The following is a 17,379-nucleotide window of genomic DNA, read 5'->3' as shown; positions in this document are numbered from 1 at the left end:
AAATCCAAATACTGAATAAATATGTTACATGCAATATATTTGAATGATTTTAAACATTTAAATGCCATACATGTATATTTAATAAAATAATATTACATACATTTTTATGAAAATTAATTGTAGGCTTGTAAGACATAAATGCTATTTAATTTTTTTTAAATCATTTAAATAGTTTACATTTAATGTTTTCATGCAGTACATCAGTTTTAATAACTTATCGGAAATCAGCTCTTTTTCCAATTTAGTTGTCATTATCTGAAAAATCCATTATCAGTGTCAACAAACTTCTAAGGGGGCCTCAAGATGATATAAAATAAGACAAAACAAGCATTAAAATAAGCTAAAACAACTAAAAATCTAGATATTTTGTAGTATTTGGTTATTTTTATAGAGAATATACATCTTGTTATGCCAAACTCAAAATATTGGGTAGAAATTACGTGTTTGTGTGTATGTTTTGGGGTTGGCTTGAAGTCAAAATTATATATATAGTACTTTATAGTACTTTAAAAAAAACTAGCCCTGCTTCTAGAATTCTCTCTCTTGCTCGCTTCCTATATAACCAGCTTTAACTCAGAAATTACGGACAGCCTGATGTGACTTTGACGATGTTCCTCTGCACTGGGACACACTTGCCATTTTGAGTTCTTTGTCTGGCCAGCATGTACAACAAAACAGACACCGACAGAGAATAGAGCATCTCAGCTGGTCCGCGGTGCAGAACCGCGTACATATCGTGAAATATGTACGCTGTCTGTCCTTTAATACACCCTCACACGTCTCACTCCCAAGACTGGATGGACAGGAGAGAAAAGGCCCAGTGGAAAAATAAAGTGCCATAATGAATCTAAAAAGCATGATTCACTCCCATCAGACGTACTCAGGGAAGTGTCACGTTCTCCCAAGCTCCCTGACCGCTGACAGGCCTGTTGCGGAGAGAGAGGGGAGAGCAGGGGCACGCAAGAGTATAAATCCTAATTACACCCGGTATTGCCCGCTGCAAATGGCCGTCTTTTTCAAGGCAACAGATTTTTTTTTAGTTTTTTTTTTTTACCTGTGAATTGCAAAATGTATTAAATCCCCATAGGAGAAACAGGGCAATAGGCTTTATACATGAACAAAACACTCGAAAAAAAAAAGACAGGAAATAAATGTGCGTAGAGCGGGGGAAGAAAGAGGCAGCAACCTCTGCATTGGGCTTTGAAAGGAAAGGTAACGTAATCAATTAATCCTGGCAGTAATTGGGTGTTGGGAAAAAGGCAAAATGCAGTAATGAAAGTCATCCGTTGTGCTCGTCTTTCTCTCCCGGCCTGACGAACCCTCCCCCCCATCATCTGCGGGATCTCAGGTGCTTAGCCATGCAAATCTGTCTGACAGCTCAGTACATCTCTGTCTGCCTAATTGGACAGTATAGAGTTGTTTATGGATATTGAAGACATTTAAGGCTCAGTCGGGGGCTGCTCAAAAATCATTAGCCGTGGGCCTCTGATACTGGACTAAGTCTTCTCCCTCCGCCGATGTCAAACTCAGCCGTAAAAAATGTTTATCTTTGTCACCTGCGCGGAAAGGGGCTCTGGAAAACCTTGCAATGTACGTGAGGAACGACTTAACGTGAGCGAATGTGCGAGGCTTCAGTCGTGACAGCTCAGACAATGGTCTTCCAATTAGAGACGTACTGTGGAGTTAGCAATGCAGCGTAACGCAACTCATCAAAATAATTTGCTCTAAAATCTTTTATTCCTTCTCTTTAATTTATTTATTTAAAGTACTAGAGAACAGTTTGAGATCGTATCACATGGTACAGTCATATTACTGTGTAGAGAGCACCTGGTTGACCACCATTTAAACACACAAAAAAGACAAGAGCTGGCTGAAATCCCCAGTTCCAGTCTGATTAGATAGTTTTCAGTTATGGAGGTCAGGGTTTTTGTTTTTTAAAGGGTTAGTTCACCAAAAATGAAAATTCTGTCATTTATTACTCACACTCATGCCGTTCCAGACCCGTAAGACCTTCGTTAATCTTCGGAACGCGAATTGAAATATTTTGTTTAAATCCGATGGCTCCGTGAGGCCTACATAGGGAGCAATGACATTTCCTCTCTCAAGATCCATAATGGTACTAAAAACATATTTAAATCAGTTCATGTGAGTACAGTGGGTCAATATTAATATTATAAAGTGACGAGAATATTTTTGGTGTGCCAAAAAAACCCCAAAATAACGACTTATTTAGTGATGGCCGATTTCAAAACACTGCTTCATTAAGATTCGGAGCGTAATGAATCAGTGTGTCGATTCCGCAGTTCGGAGCGCCAAAGTCACGTGATTTCAGCAGTTTGGCGGTTTGACACGCGATCCGAATCATGATTCGACACACTGATTCATAACGCTCCGAATCTTCCTGAAGCAGTGTTTTGAAATCGGCCATCACTAAATAAGTCGTTATTTTGTTTTTTTGGCGCGCCAAAAATATTCTCGTCGCTTTATAATATTAATATTGAACCACTGTACTCACATGAACTGATTTAAATATGTTTTTAGTACATTAATGGATCTTGAGAGAGGAAATGTCATTGCTCCCTATGTAGGCCTTACAGAGCCATCGGATTTAAACAAAAATATCTTAATTTGTGTTCCGAAGATCAACGAAGGTCTTACGGGTGTAAAATGGCATGAGGGTGAGTAATAAATGACAGAATTTTCATTTTTGGGTGAACTAACCCTTTAAGCTGTTACACACTTTTGAGAAAGAACTAGTAGCTGCATTTTACTGTATTTTTAAAATATACAACAAATGTAGCATTAATTTAGCTTAACTCAAACTAGACTAAAATACTGTATTTTTAACATTTCAAATCAGCAATAAAATCTGGCAACAAAAGTAGCATTAATTTAGCTTTTTTAGCTCAAATCAAGCTAAAATACCTTTTTTAAAAAACAACAAAAAAAAAAAACATATTTCATACCAGCAATAAAATCTGACAATAATAGTAGAATTCGTATAGCATCTTCGCAATTAATACTAAAATATCTTTCAATATTTGTAACATATTTCAAATCGGCAAAAAATTCTGACAACAAAAGTAGCATTCATTTAGCTTCTTAGCTCAAATCAAGCTAAAACACTGCATTTTAACATATTTCAAACCAGCAGTAAAACCTGGAAACAATAGTAGAATTCATAGCTTCTTATCTCAAATAATGCCAAAATACCATTTAATATTTGTAAGATATTTCAAATCAGCAATAAAATCTGACAACAAAAGTAGCATTCATTTAGCTTCTTAGCTCAAATCATGCTAAAACACTGTATTTTAACATATTTCAAATCAGAAATAAAATCTGACAACAAAAGTAGCATTTATTTAGCTTCTTAGCTCAAATCGTGCTAAAATGCTGTTTTAACATTTCAAATCAACAAGAAAATCTGACAACAAAAGCAGCATTCATTTAGCTTCTTAGCTCAAATCGTGCTAAAATACTGTATTTTAACATATTTCAAATCAGCAAAAAAATCTGACAACAAAAGTAAAATTAATTTCTTACAGCTCAAATTATTTATTACTGTTTTCCGTTTGCTAAGTTAATGCACATGGCGTATCTGGAGTAAATAAACTATCTTATTAGACTGAAAGCCAGGACAGCCACCATACTGAATGTCTCTAAACAATTTAAGATTTACCTGCCTAAAAAGGTTGCATAAAGGCAGTGCTTGATGTGGACAAGAATTCATTACCAATAGTGAAAAGCCTGCCTGTGGAAGACCAGTAACAAAACAGCTCACACTCACCTACATTCAATACACAGATTCAGCAAATAGAGCAATGAGTGTTAAATAAACAATGATCTATATTAAGTAAAGAGTTTATTATTGTGTAAATCGATGCCTTTTTTTTTTTTTTTTTTTTTTTTTTGTAAATCGATGCCTTCATAATGAAAGTTTGCTTGCCAATGACCCAATAAGTCCACCATAATGTCCTACATTCTCAGTAGTGTTAGAAGTATTGGTGAAGTCAAGAAAGAGAGATTCCCTTTCCTTTCCTCTGCCTCTCTCTCTTTCCAGCTATAAAGCAAATGCCCAATCAAAGGCAGACTCGGTTTCTATTATCTGTACTCACCAACACCCCCCCAGCCCTCCTTCACCAGTGCCCCCATTACAGAAATGTTTCTTCCCATCAAAGCCTTTACTTATCACTTCACCGGTGACATTGAACTTCCCATGCCCCGGCCGCCGAGACACATCTCTGAACCCTCACAATCACTCTTCATCCCCAGTAACAATTTAGTAATGAAGTATTGATTTCCAGATTCCCTTCTTATGGATGATATTAGATTTGGTTTGATAAACTGTGTCGGGGGCCCCTAATCTGCTCCGTCCCTTTCCCCGCTGTCTGTAAAACAAAGTGCCACTAGAGGGATAATGACCAGGGAACATCGATGAACTCATTTCATCAATTTGTAACACTTGACAATGAAAAAGGGCCACCGTTTTTCACACACCAATGTCAAAGTTTATTGCTCAGGGTAGGGTCTTATTGGAAGCCCGACATCTTGGCTCTAATTTATGGGCCCCTGTGTGCTGGTTACTTTGAAAGGAAATGTTTGGATACGGCTGGGATATTAGTGTTGCACCTGGTCTGGCTGGTTTTTACACAGCCACCGGGGATCTATGCATCACGTCGGCAAATACAACAACAACTTGCAGCCGCCGAAGCTATCTGGCCATTAGGAGGGGAAAGTAAGGGGGTCTATGACATGCATAAGTCATGAGATGATGCTACATCTTGGTCAGACGGACTCCTGAAGGGATGAAAATAATTCACCTACTAGAGCGGGCAACAAAGGCCCCAGCTTTTTTCACAACCTGCAGAATGTGGACTCAACTAAAGAGTCCTGTGTTTACATTGGTAGTATAATTCAAAGTACTGGTGTTTCATAATGAGTTAATGCGACCTAAGGCTCAGGGGTCCAGTTGAGGCCTCTGATCGCATTTTGATAAATCTTTTTTGCTTTGCAATATCATGTGAACCTTTTTACATTTTAACATCGCAAAGTTAGATCTCTACAAATGACTTGGATACACGCATCTATGCTTTTTCTACAACTAAAGCCCAAAGTATACTGGGGGCGTCGATTCACAAGGTAGTCAAAGAAAAACTGCATAAACAGAACAGAGCGGAACGCATGCAAGCTACAGAGACGATGGATGCCTACATAGACGAGAGATTGTGCGAAGAGGTTAGAAAGTATTCTCATTTGTACAACTCTTGCATGAAAGAATACAAATATATTTACATGGGTTGTAACTCGTGGCGACAGATTGCTCAAAACGCCTGTGTACACGTCCGAGTCAAATGAAGTATACATTGCAAGGCTGTGCGCTCGACTGTACCCGTACACTAGCGTACTCATAAAAAAACAAAGTATACCCAGGGCTTTAATAAAGAGCCAAAAAAAAAAAAATGCACCAGTCCCTCGGACATCAGCTCTAACTTCAAGCCAGTCTGCCGTGAGATAATGTTGTATCCTGCCCCGGCTGATGGACAGCTGAATCTCTTTAGCCTTTGTTCTTTATTTACAACAGTCAGACTGCTCTGCACGCTGGCCCGATTTCACAGGTGAATGCACGCTATTCTCTGGGAAAAACAATTGAGGTAAGGCAAGAGGATATAAATGAAGAAAAAGACCAAGTCTCTCTGAGGCGGAAATAGATGATATCTTTCTCAAACACCACGGAGTACCTCTCAAATCACCTTTCTCCCGTAAGTCAGTAAAACAAGCTCATTTATTCTCCTTTTCCATCGTCTCATCCAAACGGTTACTAGCACTACAATGCATTACATGGCTGAGAAGTGAGTGGCTGAGTGTTTTCTTTGTCTTCTTCAAATGTGTTTGTTAGAGGCCCATCCCTAGGAGCACCAGAGGCCCTTTACTGCAACTCAGGCATCATGGGCTCTGCTCTCAGTAATCACATTGCCTCTCCCCCGCGAGATCTACGTGCATAGTGCTTATCAACTAGATTACCGCCAGGTGAAGATGAATAACCCAATTTGCGGCTCCTCATTTCGGTGGGTGTAGTATTCAGTGTCAGCACACATTAGAGGATAAAGTGTATTGCTTTGCCGGATGGGTGTGGCTGAATCGCCTTTAAGATTGAGACGTATATGCACTTGGGCAGATGAGATGCGTCCTGAAGTACAGCTTGGACCATGAGTTTGAGTAAACTTCACCTTTATCTTACTGCTGATCACAGAACATTTGCGAAGAATTTCAGTCGGGGTAGACGCCACATTTAATGCCAACATGTACAGTCAATAATTTGTTCTTCTGTATACCTTGGTGTTAATTGTTCAACATGTCCGAAAACTTCAGAAAACATGGAGTGTGAAGATTAGATGTGATCTTGGACAAGAAAAGCTATTGTGCAAACTACACATCTATACTTTACTGTCTAGTTTTCTTTTGTATCAAATTAATTGTGGCATCTATTCTAGATTTTGATTGCTGGTGTCCTCAAAAGGCTTCTTAACCAGCAAAACTTCCATGATCAGTTGGCATCACCAGAAAGACCATACTAGTCAACTCTGCTGGATGCTACACAAGTTTCACTGGTGAACAACATAGCTATACTGGTCCTCCAGCTGGACCCACACCTAAAATGCATAAACCAGATCAGACCTGCATGGAAATTCATGTTGGTTTATGCCAGGACTATTCCACTCCTGGATGGCCACTGTCCTAAAGAGTTTATCTCCAACCCTTATCTAGTGCATTTGAACATGCTAATCAAGGATTATTTTAATAAGATTGGTATGTTGGATAAAATTTCTGAAAGACACTGGCCCTCGAGAAAAAAGGGGTTGCATAGCCCTGGTCTTCTCAGCACAGTTCATATCTACATAGCTTAGCATCTTCCATTTTTCACTGTTTCTGCAGGTTAATGAATACCAGTGACACAAAGAACCAGAACGAGTTTTGATGGGTCCCAAGAGGTGTTTTTCCCCAGGCCTTGCACTTGAAAGCTAGTGCCTGAAAGGGGCGACTACACTACATATTACCGCCGGTAATGCATCGCAGCGTTATGGATGGCCCTACTGTCCACCGCCTCTCAGTGCAAGGGAGGTCAGCATCTCGCAAACGAGTACCACGCTGGCCTCTGAGGTGATTACTGATAAAGAATGACATGCTGAAGGGAGACGCAGGGGAAATATACGCCAGTCTCCTGCCTCTATACTTTTCTTTCATTGGGAAGGGCTGTGCGTAATGTATAAATACAGGGGGAACGAAAACTCACCTCTCCTTATGAGGCACTTCATCTCCAAAAGAGGACAGAAGGTCGAGTCATCAAAAATGCAGGAGGGTTTTGGTAGAGGATCCACATGTTCTCTCTGATATTGCGAATATTTTTGTACATACTGCATTTTCTCTGTAAGACACTCCCTGTCACAGTGAAATGGCCTGTGACATGAACACTGTAAAAGACAGAGAGGAAATGGTTTATGTGGGAACATATTTGTTTAAAGGGTGAAGGGTGGCTATATCACAACACACATCTAAGAAACAACATATTTAAATGTTAGAAAAAAAATAGCAAAATTGTACCTTTAGGAGTACAACATCTTGTAACTGGAGCATTACCTTTAAAAGTACAAATTTTACCATATCTACCCCTTAAAGGTGCATATTAGTACCTTAGAGTAGTAATACAGTATGTACCTTTAAGGTACTCTTCTATGAACCCTTTTAAGGGTAAATAAGGTACAAAGATGGCTTTGCCACATTGATAAGCTGTTGTACATCAAAAGTTACAATTTTTGCGCATTTTTCAGGGGTGTTGGAGTTGGTTTTGTCTTAAACTGACCACAGGACATTTTGCCAGATGCTTGGCTTCTATTGTACATAGCCCCTCTCTTAGGTCCTGTTTACACTTGGTATTAAGATGTGTTTTGGTCAATTGGATCACAAGTAGACAAGGGAGACACATTCCCGTTTACACCTTGTGCTTTAATCCATGTCTTTTGTCCACTTTCAACCACTTGTGTCCTGATTTCTTTGAGGGGAGGGTTTATGGCCGGGTGAATGTATGGGTTTTTTCAGATCTTTCAATCTAATGGACAAAATAAGCTCACGCAGTTTATATATGAACGTGCCTGGAAACGACGGAAAAATATACGGAGAGCATCAGCTTTCATTTCTTCTCTGACAGCTGCAAGACCACGCCAAACACTGTGAGTGTGTGTTAGAAATCAGGAATGGTGAGAGAACATTGTGCTTGGTACATTTTTCGTCTTCAAAACAAATTTGGGTCTTTAGCCAACAAAGGTTAAATCCCATCTGGCTAGCGCACTTCCCATAACATATTAGGTCAGTAGGTGGAGAGTAGGCGATCTTTTGTGGCTGTTCAAACACATTTGACCTCATGAGGGTTTACTCTACGAAAGCAATCTGGTTAAATGTGTTTTTGATTACCTCTGGAAGTGGTCGAAAGTGGACAAGCTCAAAATGTTTTAGACCCTGTTTACACCTGTATTTACAGAAGAGGACAGAAGAGGTTGAAAAAGGACAAAAGAGACGGATTAAAACACCAGGTGTAAACAGGTATGTTTCTCCCTCATCTACTTGTGATCCGATTGACAAAAACGCATCTAAATACCAGGTGTAAACAGTGAAGCCTAATTGGTCCATGATCCTGCTTCACAAAAATCTACAGGTATATGTTAAACATGTTCCGATTAGTTATGATTGTATTGCATCACACAGTATTTTCGTTTTCGGTTTGGACAAACACATTACTTAACTGGTTAGGACACATGGTGCATTTAAATTGTGCATGTTGTCAATTACCACAGACCTTGGTTTCTAAGGACAGAAAACATGTTAACATTTATATATCCACACTGAAGTCCTAGCAGGCAATCGTAAAGCATTGCTAATATACAATTATCACACTATTTCAAAAATATGATACTTGAACATTTTTTTTTTTAAACATGTTAGCTTGACACTAGTGCAAAAGAATCACAAAATTATGTATAATCTTTTGATTATACAGCATGGCTAGCTAGAATAATAAAACTAAAGTTAATAACACAGGCTTTGCATTTCTGGTTCTAAAACCTCCAATATGAAGTGTATTAGCATAAATGTGTTTCTCATTCATTTATACACACTGAGGGGCGAGTTGAAATTTCTGTCACAAATACTATCCATAGACAATTAGTTAATGTCCATTACAGAAGATAATTCTGTTCTTAGATCTTGACCCGAATCCCTCATAACAAAGGATTTTAAGTGTTTTCATACCCCGCACACAAAGAAATAGACTGTTAGAGTAGGAGAGAAGAGAGTCCATACTGTTTGAGCCTCTATGTGTGCACACATACACTTGAAATATTAGGTTGTTAGCAAGCACCATTACGAAGTGAGAAAGGGAGGCGAACAGAGAGCCATTCTTTCACGAGGAGGTGCCATGTCCCAACCATCACACTCCCGGCACATGAGGGCTCCAATGGCACCTGAGGGGGAATCTCATGGCTGTCATCCCAGAAAGCCTCCTGCACTGATGCAGGCCTGCCATCTGCTCTCCATATGAGATAAAAATGAGGAATTGTCTTCGAAAAGCCATCTTTCTCTCTTCTTCAACTCACCAACTGAAAAATCGTTGTTATTGCTACAGTATTGTGGAAGCAAAAAACAGGAAGCCACACCATTAGCTGGTTGACTAACATAGTATAATTACTTTAAATGCTAACAGAGTTGCTGCATGGGCCATTCCTGTTATGCAATACCTTTTGAACTCTGTAACTTTTTAAAAAATAAAAAATGAATAAGCTTGCATAAGGAAGTATTTCTATAATACTGTATATGAGACTGATCAAAGTTTACACATTTGCAAGAAAATGAACAGGATGGAACCTAACAGAATAGAAATTAACTGCTAAAGTTAACCTTTTCCCATTGACAGAATGGGAGTTAGCTTACATGGACATGTCAACTTTACGTTTTTTAATACTGTTTTGAAATGTTCATATAATCATAGCAAATTCTGTAATTTTATCAAATTTTTAGAGTGACGCAAACCAGCTTTTTTCATCCAGCATGATGTTTGCATTCAGTCATACATTGTTTTTTTACGCCTATGCTAGTCGAATGCAAAGTATACTTCATCTGACTCGTACGCATACACAGGCGTTCAATGCATGCGCAGTTTTGAGCAATCTGTCACCACGAGTTACAACCCATGTAAATATATTTGTATTCTTTCATGCTAGAATTGTACAAATGAGGGTACTTACTAACCTCTTCGCACAATCTGTCATCTATATAGGCCTCCATTGTCTCTGTAGCTTGCATGCGTTCCGCTCTGTTCTGTTTATGCAGGTTTTCTTTGACTGCCTTGCAACCATGGAGACATTTATGAGAGACGCTGCATAATATCATTGCGCCTGCTGCACCAATGGTACGGCAGCAAAGTTCCTTGATTATTACGCCGGAATAAGAGTATTCTTAGCCATATCGGCCTAGAAAATCGCAACTTTTCATTTTCTGTCGGTCTTAGTACATGATGTAACTACAGAAGAGTCAAGTTTTAAATAGGAAAAATATTGAAACTCTTTGGTCATTTTTGTGTGAGATGCTAACGGTCTAATCAGATTCAATGAACTATGCTAAGCTATGCTAAAAGTGGTACCGCCAGACCCGGAGATCGGCTGAATGGATTTGAAAACAGTAAAACTCAACTGTTTAACTCTAGGGGAGTTGGAAAATGAGTGTTCCTTTAATGTTATGAAGTGATGAGAATACTTTTTGTGCGCCAAAAAAAAACAAAATAACGACTTTATTCAACAATATCTAGCGATTTCAAAACACTGCTTCATGAAGCTTCAAAGCTTTACGAATCTTTTGTTTCAAATCAGTGGTTCGGAGCGCGTATCAAACTGCCAAAGTCACGTGATTTCAGTAAACGAGGCTTCGTTACGTAATAAGTGTTTCGAAATTTCAATGGTTCACCACTGGGGGGCGTGACTTTGGCAGTTTGATACACGGTCCGAAACACAGATTCGAAACAAAAGCTTCGAAGCTTCATGAAGCAGTGTTTTGAAATCGCCCATCACTAGATATTGTTGAATAAAGTCGTTATTTTGTTTTTTTGGTGCACAAAAAGTATTCTCGTCGCTTCATAACATTAAGGTTGAACCACTGTAGTCACATGAACTGTTTTAAATACATCTTTAGTAGCTTTCTGGGCTTTGAAAGTGTTAATTGTCTTGCTGTCAATGCAGGCCTCACTGAGCTACTCTGTAACCTCTAAATAAGTATGTTCTATATAATATGAATGTGTGTAGTATGAATATAATCCAGATGTACTACATTCTCCATGTTGTCATTATCATGTGACCTACAAAAAATTGTGAGTTTAATATTTCATGAATGAAAAAAACTGAAAACAAAAAGGCCCTGCACAGCAGGAATAAAAATACTATACTGTATTTAAGCAGATTTAAATTTAAGCATACATACGGTTTGATACAAGCTCCTCCTGTAAGTTACCTCTCCATGCCTTTTGTTTTGTCACTCTGCTCAAATTATCCCCGGCCCCCACAGAGCCTACAAGAAAAAGCATTATTTTATGACACTAGGAGGAGAAAGAGAAGAAAAACAGAAGAAAAAAAAGGAGAGAGAAAAAGGGAGATGGGCAAAAAAGGTCCTTCAGGGAACATGGTGTAAATGAACTTCCAGGAATGACACAGGCGAGCAATGAGGCGTGGATAGAAAATATACGCTGCACATCATCGGATAGAGATGCCAGTGGAAATGGCTTCATTGAAGTGTCAGCCCTCATCCATCAATCAATCATCCGCAAGAAACAATAACGGCCGCGGCGATGGTGCGGCTTTTATGGGGCTTACTCATGGGTATCGGCAACAGCACTTAAGGGTGGCTCTGACACAGGAGGAAAAAGCGAGGTTAGGGGTATGCAGACGCATTTCACATGCAGGTAGAACGCAGGAGGCAGAAAAAGAGAGCGAGTGGGGCAGGGGGGATCACACTTAGTGGATGTGCTTTTGCAAAAAGAAAAAGAAAGAAAAGGCGAAAAACTCCCCTGGCAAAAAGAAAAATAGCCCACCGCCCCATGCTCCTGATCCAGAGTGTAGAAAGGTGGAAAACAAAGCTGTCTTCCATCTATCATTCACCCTCCATCTATCACTTCTGCGCTGTGTTTTGAGAGCGTGTGAGATTGTGATGTTTAGACCATTGTAATATTTATGGCTCGATGATAGAAGGGAAGACGGGCTCAGACAGGCGGACGTTAGATGTATATTTTCACGGGGTCATGACCTCGGTCCCGTATCTCCCTCAGCGGTTTCAAATACACTAACGCAACATCTGGGGAAGAGCCATTACACTTTATGTTTACGTGATGAAATTACAGTTTCCCGAGCAGTGAACGTTTTGTCGGACAATCAGAATATGTGTATTTAAAGAGACTATTTAAAGAGATGTTAGAGACCATTAAAGAAACAGTTCACCCAAAAATAAGGATGCACCGATACCATTTTTTAAGGACCGAGTACGAGTACCAATACTTTTTTTCTAGTACTCGCCGATACCGATGCCTATACATTTATTAATTTCTCTCTCTCTTTTTTTTTTTTTTTTGATGTTGCAGTTTTCCAAGCACAACACAGTGAGACTAATGAATATTATTACTAATGAATAATACTATTATTGCTCTAATGAAAAACGTAATAATTTTTATGTGCTTGTCACAAACTTAAAGAACAAAAAATTTCACAGTGTCCAATAACCTTCAAAGGGCATAATTACCAATATATATAATTGTTGTTATATAAAAAGAAATTTACAAACAAATTACAAACAATACAACAAATACTATAGAGATACAAATTAAATAAACTTGTTTCTCGGATACAGTAGGTTTAATTACCATGTATACATTTATTTAACATCTTTTGTTGTTTTATTAACATTAATGACAAATATAGGCTACGGTCCCTTTAAGACCGAATCCAAGGATACTGACACATATCCTGTTTTCACCCAAATGTTTACGTCCACTTAAGCCATAACCGACTGTATTTACGCGAGATACTCCACTCGATGGACATTTTGACAACTATGTGTGCATTTGACCATTCAGGTGAAAGGAGGACTGATCGCGCGCTGTCTGAGAGAACTGGGATCGCGCGCAAGAAAGAGAGAGAGCGCGCGCGAGAGAGAGCGCTTCTGTGTCATTCAGCGCGATTCCGCCTATCCCGCCTTCACTAATCGATAACGAATTGTGATTGAAAGCATGCAGTTCGCAATGTGTGGGTTGTCATCATTAATTCTTAAGTATTTCCACACCTCTGAGGCTGACATTGTTTCTGCTGCTGCCGCTGGTGTCTCTGTGCACGGAAAATTCTTTCAGTTACGTCACGTGAGGTATCGGTCTTTGGTATCGGGTATTTTTACGAGTACAAGTACATGAGCTTGGTATCGGTGCATCCCTACCCAAAAATTAAAACTATATAATTTAATCACCCTTGTGTTGTTTCAAACCAAGCGTGCCACACGAGTCCTGAAAAGTGAATCCAAAGCGTCTCGATCGCCCCCAGGTGGCTGGATGCAGTATAGTCATAAACCCCGCACTCTTCATGTAATGTAATGGGACGTGAGACAAAATAAAGAGTCAAATTACACGCCAAATATTTTTTTCCCAAAGATGGTTTCTGTCATTTTAGACAGTTTTTGTCACGCTGATGTTAGTTAAAGTGTTTGTTCTTTGAATACGTTTTTAGTTAGTTATTTGATGGTATAAAAACGTGGGTTTGACGTCATGATTGACAGCTGAGAACTTTTTCTGGATCTTCGGGAGGAGATTGGAGCTTTAACTTTAATTTCTACATTTCCAGAACTGATTATTTCACACCGACATAATGAGTGGATCTGAAGTATTAACCGATTCTGGGGGAGTTTGGGCAGGACCTTGATATCGCGGCTCCACTTCGCGCTCACTACTGCGCAGACTCGGGCTCCAAGTTCACTGTGCGCAGACTCGAGACTCAAGATGTCAACGCCATATTGGCACACTGGCGGCTTTTCATCTGCATTAGATTCAATATGGCGTCTAACCTGACTCACACCGTGTCTACTCCAGACGCAAGGGGCGCAATGCGGCAAAAGCAAATAGATCCCATTATAATCAGTGATGCTGTCTACACTGTATGCAGTAAACTGGTACACTGTTCTATTTCTGACGTACTTCAAGTGCTCGTGCTACTTCTGAAACAAAGAACAAATGGATTTGCAATGGTCGCTTTGTAACATCCAGTGTAGACATGCCTCAAAGCTGTTTCCGAAGCGACGACTGTCATGTCCGGTGTAGACATGGTGTAAGGTTGATACTGTTGTTTTTCTGTGGAAAGCAAAAGGAGGAATTGCATTAAAACAAGGTTTTAACACCAAAATGGCAGGTGGAACATTTACTTTGAATAACAACCAGAGGCGGACTTTGCAATTCGGAGGCCCGTTTCAAAGAAACAGTTGGAGGCCCCCATCATTCAGTCAAACTCTTCTTTCAAAACGTGGATTCATTCAGTAACGAAACATCACTGTGTTACTCAGAGACACGCAACGGCTCTGTGGATTTCTTTGGAAATTTTTTCGTTTGTGAAATAGAGCATAAATGTTCTAAGTCTAAAGTCACCTTATATTAACTTCTTGTTTATTGAACTGTTGTATGAAATCAGTAGGCTATCACATTTGCATTCGTGCTGATATTCAGGAAAACAGCACTCTATATCCTATTATAAATATTAAAAACAAGAATTCACACAAGGGTTTTTTTTTTTAAAATTTGGTGGCATTTTTGCCCCTAACCCCCGTTAATTTCCGTGATGGTGGGGGGCACGTGGAGGCCCCTTCTGTTGCAAGGCCTGTTTCAAGTAAAACGGGTGAAACATAGCTACTGATAACAGCCTAAATTTCAGTCTGTTTTTCACACTATGCTATCATATGACTTCTGAAGACTTAGAATATTTTCTTATGGACTACTATTATGTTTTTTTTTTTTTTTGTTCTACAGCTAACTACGAAACCTTGTAGTATGAGTAAATAAACAATGAATTTTAATTTTGGGGTGAACTACTCATTTACAGGGATAGTTCACCAAAAAATGAAAATTCTGTCATCATTTACTCACCCTCAAGTTGTTCCAAACCTGTATGAATTTATTTTTTCTGCTGAACTCCTGAAGTATTTTGAAGAATATGTGTAACCAAACAGTTGATGGACCCCATTTTTTCCCCATAGAAGTCAATGGGGTCCATCAACTGTTACACATATTTTTGTGTTCAGCAGAACAAAGAAATTCATACAGGTTTGAAACAACTTGAGGGTGAGTAAATGATGACAGAATTTTCATTTTTAGGGTGAACTATCCCTTTAAGATTTCAGGAAACACTATTCAACAGATGGGCCTGCTTTTTGTCCAAAAAAAAAGTGTTAAATAGTTTTTTGCCCCATTTTCATGGAACAATGACAACAATGTCATTTCTTAAAATCCTCATCCCATTAATGGGTTCAGCCAGCAGAGAGCAACGTGGGTTGATGGAACCAGCAAAATCTTTAAACGCCGCAACAGTCGCTTTTACTGTACGCACGTCTTTTGATTTCCCCCAACCAGGTCTCTTGATGGCTTCTTAGCAACATGAAACATGACACATCATCCATTATTCTGAACGTGTGCCTTGCTATCTTAGCCCGCTCCATATGGTCCTGCTTGTCTCCAGACACCCAAATCCCTTTCCTGAGGCCAGCGGCTGTTTTTTCCGCAAGAGCCATTATATCTCCCTTCTTTCTCAGAGGGATCCACCGACGATGATGAGCAATCACAGTGAACGCCGACTTTACGTTTCTCAAAAAAACGCACAAATCGGATTCCTCCAGTCTCACCGTTGCTGGCCCAGTTGCTAATTCATGCAAAGTTGACAATCTGAAGGAGGCAATTATCAATGACGACAACATCACCCATGAAGAGGCCACATGACTCATATGAAGTTTCCATGCGTTTCTTTTTATCTGCAGTAAGGAGAGACAGATGCCTGAAACAAAAAACATAAGATCCAAAGTTAGGTAATATAAGCATCATAGTAAACTGCTAACCGGTTTTAAAATCACAAAACAACAGTTAAGACACAAGAGTATAGTATGTGTGCTATAGATGGCCTCACAAACATATACTGATTAAAATGCAAACTACTTAAGTTGCTAGTCAAAATACTGATCTTAAATGATCATACTGAAGCAGACAGTCAAACATCTTTATGGTGAACAAATAATTTGTCTGACAGTGGAGAAACGGCACTAATAAAATATGTATACAGTCGCCTTAGTACTCGTCTACAGGGAATATCGCCAGCTTTGCTTTTGCCACAAATGGTCTCACAAACACTATGACAAGCAGTAGGGTAACTGCATGCGGCCCCATGTTGCACATAACTCTAATTAACATCTTAGTATTGTTCTTCTGCACATTACCTGCTGCACGCAGCATTGTGTGGGGCCCGGCGCGCTGCGTGCCAGATCCCTATGTCAGCAAAAGCAACACCTCCTGTGGTGAATAAAGCAGAACCCAGTGGAAATAAACGTCTCTTCTGCAGGGTGTGACCCCAGGCACAAAGGGGCCCACACCTTCACAGAAAACAAGGCAGGACGAAAACAGGAATTAACTATTGTGCTGTAACAGCAGGGGATGACGGTGCTGGCTGTAATAGTTGCTCTGCATTGCATGTGTGCATTATAAAATGCTAGTTAAGAGAACATTTAAAGGCACACCAAGCTTTTTCACTAAAGTTTTACATTGCAGTTGTTATTGTAGTAACAAATATGACTATAATGGTTATTGTGGCCGCCATGCGCAATACTACTCCTCAGTAACCCACTATTATTGGACACTTTTGGGTGTGAAATAAATTAATCGTGGGTGACAAATAGGACGGCGAATAAAATAGCATTGCAACTGAAACTGCAACAGTATAATGTTGTATGCATCAATAGAGGTCAGGATAAAATCCAAAATCATGTCATGTCGGCCTGCCAACCTTAAAATCAGAATGAAGGAAGGGTTTCATTTTTTGATATTAAAGGAGGTTCCATTTTATATCATTACAGTTGTCTCTGGGATGGGATCTATCCATCTATCGTTCTATCATTCTATCCATCTATTTATCTATCTCTCCATCCATCCATCGTTCTATCTATCTATCTATCTATCTATCTATCTATCTATCTATCTATCTATCGTTCTATCCATCCATCTATCTATCTATCATCTATTTATCTATCTCTCCATCCATCCATCGTTCTGTCTATCCA

The 17,379-nt window shown here is 39.3% G+C and overlaps 1 long non-coding RNA gene across 4 annotated transcripts in view; it reads right to left on the bottom strand.

The window, feature by feature from the left end:
• The window catches only part of LOC127505053 (uncharacterized), a 28,547-nt gene extending 17,759 nt beyond the window's left edge, over window positions 1-10,788 (bottom strand). For 3 of the 4 annotated variants that reach the window (XR_007927546.1, XR_007927545.1, XR_007927548.1), the window contains exons 1-2: window positions 8,799-10,788; window positions 7,295-7,472 (exon numbers count right to left, since the gene is read on the bottom strand). This is a non-coding gene — a long non-coding RNA (uncharacterized LOC127505053). The remainder of the gene's footprint in view (window positions 1-7,294; window positions 7,473-8,798) is intronic. The other variant, XR_007927547.1, reaches the window with a different exon arrangement.
• Window positions 10,789-17,379: the final 6,591 nt, after the last annotated feature.

This window comes from Ctenopharyngodon idella, chromosome 22 (assembly GCF_019924925.1).
Source record: "Ctenopharyngodon idella isolate HZGC_01 chromosome 22, HZGC01, whole genome shotgun sequence".
Classification (NCBI taxonomy): Eukaryota; Metazoa; Chordata; class Actinopteri; order Cypriniformes; family Xenocyprididae; genus Ctenopharyngodon; species Ctenopharyngodon idella.
This window is presented reverse-complemented; position numbering and strand designations above follow the sequence as displayed.